Consider the following 7,777-nt stretch of genomic DNA (forward strand, 5'->3'; position numbering starts at 1 on the left):
ACGGAAGATGCCGAGTATGGAAGGACGGTCATGACCATGGCCAGCGCAGGCTTGGCCGGACTTGTCCAGGGATCCTGCGGGAGGAGGGCCCGCTGAGGCGACGGGACCACCGTCAAGATCTGAATGTCGAGGCCTTGGCCCAGGCCTTCCTGGCCCAAGCCTTCCTCCCTCGGGCAGCTGGCAGGATGTAAGGCTCACCGGCAAGGAGCTGCCGCTGTGCGGACAGATGGCATGGGGCGGTGCAGTTCCTGAGCAAGGAAGATGGGAATCCGCCCTGCCCAGACCCGACGACCCCGAGTTCTGTTCTCAGGAGAACGAAACTTTCTATATCACAGATGATGTAAAAAGAAGCACCAGCTGTGGCCCCTCCTCGTCCGCTCGGGGTCAAGGGGCCCTGATACCAAAGCAGGGGATCCCCAGACTGCACCTCTCCCTTCGCACTATGTTGAAACTGCCTATGGTTTGTTGTGCTGGTTGTTGTGGTGGTTGTTGTTTTCAGTGTAACCTGAGTGACTCTCTGCTTGGAATCTACATTCCAAATTGACTTAGTGTCTTAGGAATTTTTAGTAACTTTTTTTTTAAAGGAAAAACTATATACAACACAACTACATATGTACAATTTCTGCCAGGGTCATATTGGTAGTGAAATGTTTCTAACTGCTGACATTGTGCTTTTGGTTTAGAAGCAAGGTGCATATTTCCCTTTCTTCCCCCAATGATGGAGTAAAATCAGTGCCCTGTCATGGTGGCTTACTCTGCGCAGGTACTATATATAGGAATCAGCCCATTCTGTTTAGAAATATATTTCTAAAGTTTATTTTTTTTAAAAGAGATTAGATTATTTTTTGTTTGCCTCAGAGAGAAGCACCAAGAGCATTAAGAAGAAGTGACGAAGATGCCAAATGAAGCTTGATAGCAGGAAAGCCTTTGTAATAATTAAGGCTGCCCCAAAGTGGGAGGGGCAGAGCCCTTCAGGGCTTGTGGTTCCCTTTAAGCAATCACTTTAAGAAGAGGCTAGATTTCCAGAACTCCCCTCATGGTGGTAGCAGGAGGCTCTTAATAAATTGTTGTTGATTGATTATTGATTAGCTGAATCAGATGACCTTTCCATTTGAATTTCATTCAATGACATGGATGTACAGTACTGTGCATGAGTTAAAAAGCATCAAGTCCTCAAGAGGGAATGCATGGCTGATAACAGTTCAGATGGGGAAACAAGACCAGGCCAAAGAATCTCTGGTAGAGATTTCAACTGAACACCAATCCTCTGATAATCAACTACCTGACGTGGATACCAGAATTTTTTTAAAGACCATTTGAAATTGTACTAACAGGAGCACGTCCAACAATGGAGAGATTCTCCTCCCATTGCACTGGGGCCCAGAGAAATGAGGACTTGTGCTTCCCTCTAGGAGGCACATTTCATGACAAGACATTAACGTTGAGGATTGCAAGGGAACTTGAAACCATGTCATATGAAGACAGTTTGGAAGAAGCAGGATAAAAAGACAGTGTCATTCAGTGGTCCTTATGTATGGTCTAGTCCAACCTTTTAGTCCATGTATCAAACCCCAGGACAGTAATGCCCTGGAATTCTAGGTAGGAATGCAATTAGCACTTAGTGGCTGCTTTTACAAATGTAAAAGGTTTTCATGTTGAAGATGAGTAAGACATTGCTTCATAGTACCAAAAGGCAGAATAAGCAACAGATGAAAGGTACAGGGAGAAAGATGCCAGCTCAATAGAACAAACGATTTTCCATCAGTATGAGGTTTCTGAAAAAGATAGGGGGGGAGGGAAGACTGCCTCATGAGGTACTGAATTCCTTACCACAGGAAATCATTAAATTTAGAGATGGAAGAGGCCTTAGAGGTCTTTCAGTAGAAAACTGTGTTAGGTATCACTATAACACATGAGGTATTTTTTATTACAAATTCCTCAATTTAAAGATAAGGGAACGAAGGCCCAGGGAGCTTGTACAACTTGTCCATGTTTGCACAGAGCCAGGATGGAAATCACTTTTCTCTCCTCTCATCCCCAGTGCTCTTTCTACTACACCCAGTATTTCTAGTTCAACCAGATTTGGATGACTTTTTGTCAGGATGTTTGAAAAGGGGTTGATACATGGGTTAAAAGGTTGGAAAAGACAACATGTGATGACCCTTCAAGAAATGTTAAGATGATAACCATCATTATAATTTCAACCCTATAAAGACTTCAGCTGTTGTGAAGTTGGGAAAGCACGGGAACTGAAATCATAGGACTGGAATCATAGGCGGATTCCGATCTTCCTTGCTCAGGAACTGCACCGCCCCATGCCATCTGTCCGCACAGCGGCAGCTCCTTGCCGGTGAGCCTTACATCCTGCCAGCTGCCCGAGGGAGGAAGGCTTGGGCCAGGAAGGCCTGGGCCAAGGCCTCGACATTCAGATCTTGACGGTGGTCCCGTCGCCTCAGCGGGCCCTCCTCCCGCAGGATCCCTGGACAAGTCCGGCCAAGCCTGCGTTGGCCATGGTCATGACCGTCCTTCCATACTCGACATCTTCCGCGGCGCTGGCCATGGTCATGACCGTCCTTCTATACTCGGTATCTTCCGCGGAGCTGGCCATGGTCATGACCGTCCTTCCATACTCGGCATCTTCTTGTTATCTTCTGCCTCTACCATTTATAGGGTAGACGTTCTTAGGCAGGACATTTAACCCCAAGAAGTCCAAGTTTCTTTATAAAATCAGGGGTAAAATAGACTATTTGCCTCCTAAATTTTTTTTATTTAAAATTTTATTTTGTTTCAAATTATCTTCATTTAAACCCTCCAGCACCCATTCAGAAGGAAAGAAATACATTACCCATTACAAAGAAGAAGTTATGCAAAAATTTCCACATTAGCCATTTTGCAGAAAAAGGAATAAAAACAATTAAATGAATGTGTCAATCTGCATTCAGAGTCCATAAAAACTCTCTTTGAAAGCGGATGGTGTTTTTTGTCATGAGTCCCTTGGCATCGTGGTGGATCATTGTACTGACCAGAGTAGCTAATTCTTTCACACTTGGTTATCATTATTATTTCTGTTGTGTTACAATGGTCTCTTATTTCTGCTCACTTCACTTTGTGTTACTTCGTATTACTCTTCTATTTTTTTTTTCTAAATCAATCTCCTTCAGAATTTCATCTAGCAAAACAGTATTCTTTCACAATCATATATCACAGCTTATTAAACCGTTCCCAAATTTATGGACATCACTTCAGGGCAGCTAGATGATTAAGTGGGTAAAATGCTGGTTCTGGAATCAGAATGACTCCTATTCACAAGTTCAAATCTGGCCTCAGACACTTACTACTTGTGCAACCTTGGGCAAATCACTTAACACTGTTTGTCTCAGTTCCTCCTCTGCAAAATGAACTGGAGATGAAATGGCAAACTGCTCCAGTATTTTTGCCAAGGAAAACCCCAAATGGGGTCATGGAGAGCCAGATACAGCTAAAAACAATTGAACCTAAACCTTCGGTTTCCAATTAGTTCCATTACAAAAAGAGCTGCTATAAATATTTTTGTACATATGGGTACTATTCCATTTTTGTTTGATCTCTTTGGGTAAACATCTGGTAGCAACACTGATGTGTCACAAGGTAACTAGTTAATGGAGCAGCTAGATGGCACAGTGGATAGAGCGTCGGCCCTGAAGTCAGGAGGACCTGAGTTCAAATCTGACCTCAGACTAAACACTTGACACTAGCTGTGTGACCCTGGGTAAGTAACTTAACCCTAATTGCCAAAAAAAAGTAATTTGTTTCAAATCCCTTTAGGCATATTTCCAAATTGTTCTCCAGAAGAGTTGAACCAGTTCACAACCTATTTTTTCCACATTCCCCTCCACCATTTATCATTTTCCTTTTCATTCAGGTTAGTCAATATTATGGGTGTTAGGTAGTACTTCAGGTTGTTTTTTTTCCTAATTATTAATTATGTGAGCATTTTATAGAATTATTGATAGCTTTGATTTTTCCTTCTGAAAATTGCCTATCCATATCCTATGACAATTTGTCAATTGGAGAATTACTCTTGTTTTGTGAACTTGTCTCAGTTCACTGTATATTTAAGAAATGAGACTTTTAAAGGAGAAATTTGTAATATTTTCCCAATTACCTGCTTCCTTTTTAATTTTGGCTGCATTGCTTTTTTTTGTTTGTGTAAAATCTTTTTTATTTAATGTGAGAAAATAATCCATTTTGCCTCTTGTAATATTCTTTATCTCTTTTGTAGTTATAAATTCTTCCTTTATCCATAGTTTTTATAGGCAATCCTCCCCCTCCCCATGCTTCCCTAATTTGCTTATAACATCACCCTTTTTATCTAAATTATGTACCCATTCTGACCTTATCTTAGTATATGGTGTGAGATAGTTGCCTGTGCATAATTTCAGGTAGGCTGCTTTTCAGTTTTCCCAGTAGCTTTTTGTCAAATACTGAATTTTTGCTAAAATAGCTTGGGTCTTTGGGTTTATCAAGTACTTTGGGTTTATTAAGTCTTTCACTTCTGTATGTTGTGTATCCAATCCATTCAATTGATCAATCACTTTATTTCTCAATCTGTACCATATTGTTGTCATGATTATACTTTGTAGAAGATTTTGAAATTAGGTACTACAAGTTTGCCTTTCTTCATTTTTTTCATTGACTCCCTTGACATTTTTGAACTCTGGTTCCACCAGATGCATATACCTACCTACCTACCTACCTACCTACCTACCTACATACATACATATATACATACATACATATACACATATGTTCATATCTATCTCTCCATCTACTTATATGACAGTAAACAGTTTAACCTTATTAAGTCTTTCATGATTTGTTTCATGTTTTTCTTTTTGTGATTCTTTTGAGTCTTATGTTTGTCACTCATCTATTTCATTAAATAATTACTTTCCCCCTTTAGGATTATATTTAGTTTTTCTGGGTAGATTACTATTGCTTTAAATGGTATCCCCTTTGCCTTCCAGAAATGCCTATCTCAAGACCTTCAGTCCTTTAGTACGGTAGCTGCTAAATCTTGGGCGATACCAACTCTGGCTTCATAGTATTTGAATGGTTCCTTTCTTACTGCTTTATGTCTTTTCTTTTACATGGGAATTCTGGAATTTGGCTATACTGTTACTTAGGAATTTTCATTTTGGGATCTCATTTAGGAGGTGATCAAGTGGATTCCTTCCATTTCTATTTTTTTTTTGTTTTAGGCAATTGGGGTTAGGTGACTTGCCCAGGGTCAAACAGCTAGTAACTGTCAAGTGTTTGGTCTGAGGCTGGATTTGAACTCAGGTCCTCCTGACTTCAGGGCCAGTGCTCTATCCACTGCACCACCTAGCTGCCCCCTTCCATTTCTATTTTGGCTTCTAGTTCTATGATATCTGACAGTTTTACTCTATAATTTTTTGAAGTATGATGTCCAAGTTCATTCTTCTTTTCATTATACCTTTCAGGTAGTCCCATAATTCTTTTTTTTAATGGTAATTTTTATTTATTATTTTGTTTTCAACATTTACTTCCACAAGATGTTGAGTTCCAAATTTTCACCCCATCTCGCTCCTCCCCCACCCCAAGATGGCATGTATTCTGAACATCCCTTCCCCTAGTCTGCCCTCCCCTTTATATCTCCCCCCCTTCTCTTATCCCCTTCCCCTTCAATTTTCCAGTAGGGCAGGATGGATTTCTTTACCCCATTTCCTGTAGTTCTTATTTCCCAGTTGCATGTGAATACATTTTTTTAAACATGTGTTTTTAAAACTTTTGGTTCCAAATTTCATCCCTTCCTCCCTACCCACCGACCCTCATTGATAAGGCAAGCAGCTAAATATAGGTTATATATGTGCAGTTACACAAAATACCTCCATAGTAGACATGCTGTGAAAAATTAACTCTATTTCCCTTAATCCTATCCCTCTCACCCTTTTATTCTATTCTTTCTTTTGACCCTGTCCCTCCTCAGAAGGATTTGCTTCTGATTGCTCCCTTTCCCAATCTGCCCTCCTCTCTATCATTCCCCTACTCTCTTATCCCCTTCCCCCCATTTTCCTGTAGGGTAAGACAGATTTCCACACCCAGTTGAGTGTATATGTTATTCCCTCCTTAAGGCAAATAATATGCAAATAAGGTTCACCCATTCTCTCTCACCTTCACCTGTTTACCCTCCACTGTGACAGCCTTTTCTTTTCTGTTTTTTTTTTTGTGGGATAATTTACCCCATTCTACCTCTCCCTTTCTCCTTCCCCTACTATAATCCCCTCTCACCCCTTAATTTTATTCTCCAGATATGACCCTTTCATTGTCAACTCACCCTGTGACCTCTATCTATCTACCTATGTCTGTATATACATACATATAATTTTTCCCCTCCAACTACCCTAATACTGACAAAGATTTCATGAGTTACAAATATCATCTTTCCATGCAGGAATGTAAACAGTTGAATCTTAGTACATCTCTTTTGATTTTCTCTTTCCTGTTTACCTCTTCATGTTCCACTTGAGTCTTCCATTTGAAAATCAAATTTTCTATTCAACTCTGGTCTTTTCATCAAGAATGCTTGAAAGTCCTCTATTTCACTGAATGACCACTTTTTCCCCTGCAGGATTATACTCAGTTTTGCTGGGTAGGTGATTCTTGGTTGTAATCTTATCTCCTTTGCTCTCCAGAATATTATATTCCATGCCCTGAGGTCCCTTAATGTAGAAGCAGCTAAATCTTGTGTTATCCTGATTGTGTTTCCACAATACTTGAATTGTTTCTTTCTGGCTGCTTGTAATATTTTCTCCTTGACCTGGGGACTCTGTAATTGGGCCACAATATTCCTAGGAGTTTTCCTTTGGGGATCTCTTTCCAGAAGAGATCGGTAGATTCTTTCAACTTCTATTTTGCCCTCTGGTTCTAAAATATCAGGGCAGTTTTCTTGATAATTTCTTGAAAGATGATGTCTAGGGTCTTTTTTTTGATCATGGCTTTCAGATAGTCCAATAATTTTTAAATTCTCTCTCCCGGATCTATTTTCCAGGTCAGTTGTTTTTCCAATGAGATATTTCACATTGTTTTCTAATTTTTCATTCTTTTGGATTTGTTTTACACTGTCTTGATTTCTCATAAAGTCACTAACTTCCAATTGGTCTACTCCAATTTTTAAGGAAGTATTTTCTTCAGTAATCTTTTGGACTTCCTTTTCCATTTGCCCAATTTTGATTTTTAGGGCATTCTTCTCCTCACTGGCTTTTTGGACCTCTTTTGCCATTTGGGTTAGGCTATGGTTTAAGGTATTATTTTCTTCAGTATTTTTTGGGTCTCCTTTAGCAAACTGTTGACTTGTTTTTCATGATTTTCTTGCATCACACTCCGTTTTTCCTCTACTTCTCTTACTTGCTTCTCAAAATCCCTTTTGAGCTCTTCCAAGGCCTGGGACTGATTCATATTTTTCTTGGAGGCTTTGGAAGTAGGAGCTTTGACTTTGTTTTCTTCTTCTGGTTGTATGTTTTGATCTTCTTTGTCATCAAAGTAAGATAATATAGTCTGATGCTTTTTGCGCTGCTTACTCACGATCCTGGTCAATTACTTGAGTTTTAAACTCTTTGTTAAGGTAAAACTCTGCTTCCAATGCGAAGAGTGTACTGTATCAAGCTTTGGGGGTTTGTACAGCTGTTTTCAGAGGTACTTCTAGGGACCTGTAAATTTTCAGTTCTTCCAAGGTACTATGATAAGGGGCGAGGTGTTTCCTCTCCATAAGCTCCAC

The 7,777-nt window shown here is 40.0% G+C and overlaps 1 pseudogene; it reads left to right on the forward strand.

The window, feature by feature from the left end:
• The window catches only part of LOC114051646, a 2,720-nt pseudogene extending 366 nt beyond the window's left edge, over positions 1–2,354 (forward strand).
• Positions 2,355–7,777: the final 5,423 nt, after the last annotated feature.

The sequence above is a fragment of the Vombatus ursinus genome, unplaced genomic scaffold, assembly GCF_900497805.2.
Source record: "Vombatus ursinus unplaced genomic scaffold, bare-nosed wombat genome assembly UNPS02014804.1, whole genome shotgun sequence".
Lineage (NCBI taxonomy): Eukaryota > Metazoa > Chordata > Mammalia > Diprotodontia > Vombatidae > Vombatus > Vombatus ursinus.